Source organism: Citrus clementina, unplaced genomic scaffold (genome assembly GCF_000493195.1).
Source record: "Citrus clementina cultivar Clemenules unplaced genomic scaffold, Citrus_clementina_v1.0 scaffold_2, whole genome shotgun sequence".
Lineage (NCBI taxonomy): Eukaryota > Viridiplantae > Streptophyta > Magnoliopsida > Sapindales > Rutaceae > Citrus > Citrus x clementina.
Genome location: NW_006262688.1, coordinates 18,799,334 through 18,803,585, shown reverse-complemented (window position 1 = coordinate 18,803,585; position 4,252 = coordinate 18,799,334).

Here is a 4,252-nt window from a genome sequence, read left to right as displayed (position 1 = left end):
TATATGTTTACTTGTATTCCTCTAATTTTTTCATATTTTCCAAATTACCCTCATTCAAATCACAATTAATTTTATTATTTTAATTTATCAAAATTTTTATTATTATTTTAAATGTCATTAATAATAATAATAATTATTATTATTATTATTAATAAATTTTATTAACTTTATTATTTTAGTTATTATTAATTATTTTTATTTTTATTATTAATATTATCATTATTAACAATAAAAATAATGATAAAAATAATTAATTTATCATTATTGTTGTTATTATTATTATTAATAAAAATAATAATAACAATAATTAATAATAACTAAAATAATAAAGTTAATAAAATTTAATAGTAATAATAATCTAATTTTCATTATCTAGATATAGAAATGATATTAATTAAAATAATAATAATATTATTATTAACAATAATTAATAATAATTAAAATAATAAAGTTAATAAAATTTAATAATAATAATAATAATAAATGTTAATAATGATAATATTAATAAAAATAATAATAACAATAATTAATAATAACTAAAATAATAAAGTCAATAAAATTTAATAATATTAAATGTTAATAATGATAATATTATTAAAAATAATATTAACAATAATTAATAATAACCAAAATAATAAAGTCAATAAAATTTAATAGTAATAATAATAATAATATTATTATTACTATTAAATTTTATTGACTTTATTATTTTGGTTATTATTAATTATTGTTAATATTGTTAATAATGATAAATTAATTATTTTTATTAATTATTAATACTATAAGTATTTTGGTAAATTGATTTTCATTCCCATTCATCATTCCCATTTATTTTGTCAAATAAATACATCAATGACATTTCAGCATATTCTCATTCTCATTTATTTTTGCTGAGTAAACATTAAAATCGCATTCTCATTCCAACTCATTCTCATTCCCAGCCCATTCCTATTCTACCACATTCTCATTCCATGACGTAAACGCACCATAAGGTCAATGGTTCACCACTGGGCTAAAGCCTAAGTGGCTAATTTAGCTTAATAACAACTAAATTTACTCCCATGGATTCAAACATCAACTATTTTGTTTTTAATTCAAATGATTTACAACTGCATTAATTAGTAGCCACAACGTGATTATTAATATACTTACAAAGTAATATATCTCATCTATATTAAATTATCAATATATTTGTAGAAAATTAATTTTATATTAGCACAAAAGTTTAAAATAATCTTTTTTATGTAAAATTTAGACATAGAAAAATTTCATCTTGGCAGGTAAAACTACCGCCTCAATGAAAATATTATTTACAAATTACAAAAATGAATTTTTAGATTTTGAATGGTCACAACAAATTTATCCGTGGAAGTTTTGTCATACATCATCACTCTTTTGTTATCCTTTTTATTAATTCGAAAACTTTCACATTTTTTTCTAATTTCTACCGAAAATATAAATACTCACATTGTGACATTTTTGTTTTGGAAACCCTAGCCGCTCTTCTCAAATCGTCAAACACACTCACTCACGTCAAACCCTCACAAGCCAGCAAGCAAGCAGTTATCGCCGTCTTCATCCTATGCTTGTTACGTTCATTTCCATCAGCCACTAGTCGTCACCGCATCTCACTTTCTCTGTATGCAAATCCTAGACCTGCGAGCTGAATCAAGTGGTGGATTTCAATCAAAGGCCGTCATTGACCGTTTGAAAGAGCCATCATCTCCTGCGCTGCCAAAGCACGGAGAAGGTTGGGGATCAAATTCATTAAAACCGATCGGGTATAACTTATAAAAAAAAAAGGCAAAAACAGTGAAAGCCGAATCCCCAAACCTATTCGCAATTCACTTTTGCTGTGTTTCGTGGTTTGGATGGAGATCATGACAATAATTGAACGATGGGGATAAATATCAAAGAAGGAGCTTACATGTCCTATATATCTCTCTTTGGATGAATAACGAAGGTGAGCTTTCAAAGTACAGAGATTTACATGTTTTAATTGTCATTTACATTGCTGCATGCCAATTGCTTGATAAAATACCGCAACAAATACGGATTCTTGATTTTCTTATAAATTTATTTTCTTAATCTGAAAAAACTTTAATGTTTAGAGAATTTTGAAGGTTTTGGTGTATGCATTAATATTTTGATTCTATTTATAATGTTTAAATGAAGATGATACATCTAGCCTCTTTTTGCCCCTTGTTGTTTTTATTCTTGTGCTTTATATACGGTTCAAGTGTGATACACTTTAGTTTTTCTCAAGTGTTTGTTAGTATTTCCCGAAGCAAAATTTGTCACAGACTTTGAGTTCAAAAGTTGAAATCATAACTAACATACTTCGATTTTTTATTTTTCTTTTTTCTTCGGGGTCCCATATATCTTTCTATATGGTATTGCTTGAGAAATTGGTGTACTTAGATTGTAATATTCGGTAGAAATAAGCCAATATTTCATTAGGCACATTGTTTAATATGATAAGTACTGTATGGAAGTTTTACAGATAAGCTCCTTATATATTATGCATTATGTTTTTATCATATTGTTGCTTGGAACTTTAAAGGATTGGCCACATGGCTTTAGTCCTACAAGGACATTTTATATTTAATAGCTGTTTAGGCATTTTATTTGATGTTATTTGGACTTGTAGGTGTTAAAAGTTTTGTTCAGTAATTTTATAATTCAGATTCCCATTGTGATAAGATAGCAATTTTTATTGTGGGTTAGATTCTGTCAACTGATAATTAGCTAAAATATCTTACTAACCCCTATTGGTTAGGTATTTTTTTAATTCACATACTTGATTTTTATTTTCTTTTTATCTGTGGAATCCCATGTATCATTCATAAGAAACAAGCTATTATATAATCTATTCTTTAGATCCATTTATATGTAGTGGGCACTCTGATTTCTATTATTTTAATTTTTTGCTACTGTTACTACTCTTTCGGCCTTTCAAGTAGGGGTTAACATAAAGGGTGAGTATATTAGTACAAATTCAAACTTTCTTTTTCCAATTTTATGCAAAATAACCTACTATATTATTTTAATTTCCAACTTTTGTCATAGTCTAATGGGCAGTTGTCTTGTCATTATTTGGTTTCAGGTAAGAAGTGAGAAAGTTAGTGAGAGCATGAAAATTTTGCAAAAACTTGTTCATAGCTATGGTAATTAAGTAATTTGAGATCATTTTTTGTGTTTTTTTATTCACTTTTTCCTATCTTAAAACAAATAATGAGTTTTCATGTTTATAATAATTCTTATAAACTTCATATTGTTTGGTATAAAATTAGGTAATTGGAAAGGTCTCATGTTGGATGAAATTATCAATTATGTGCACTCCCTACAAAATCAAGTGGAGGTAACATTGCTACTAAAAAACCTTATTAACATAGTTATAATGAATTAATCTTCTTTAATATATTGTTGTATTCTTGTTCAAATTTTTATATTTTTATTTACTGAGTTTTGCTTTTTTTGGCACTATTTCTCTTAATTTCGTGCAATATTTTTTAATATTTCCAGGTCTTTCTATGTTGGTTTTGGATCATTAGAGTTGCTGATTGTGATTTATTGTCACCTATGGTTGCTGACTTTTGTTTACTGCGACTACTTTATTAAAGCAATTTTGGATATTGAAGTTTATGGCCAACTTTTATCAGATACTTCTGACCTTTATCGATATATTTTCTGAACCTTTAGACTTAAGATGTGTGTGTGTGTTTTTTTAAAGTAATTTAATCCTTACTAACATTTTCTAACAAAATCAATTACAGAAATGATCAGGAAAAAAATAAGCAAAATCATTGTAAAGTGTCTTCTGCGCATCGTGGTTGCTCAAGTCTCATGTGCAACATGTGAATGAAATAGTACTTGAAACAATAGAGACTTTGTTTTATGACTCTTATATTTACATTTCTTTGCAAGGAACCCTACTTATTTGGATTTCAATGTCATGCTTTGTATTTGAATCTTTTGGATTATAATTAAATATTTTAAGTTCTTTTTTATGTGACTACAATTTTTTGATCAGAAGATTTCAGTTTATGTGACTACAATATGTTCTTGTGGATGCTTTTTTTATAATGATGAATAATCACTTTAATTTTTTGGATACGATACAGATACGTCATCAAATAATAAAATATATCATGGTTAAAAATAATGTGAGACTATATTACATATTTTTGTAATGAATGGATCCGCCACAAAATGCTAATTGTTTACGACTAAACATAGTTGTGGCAAATGG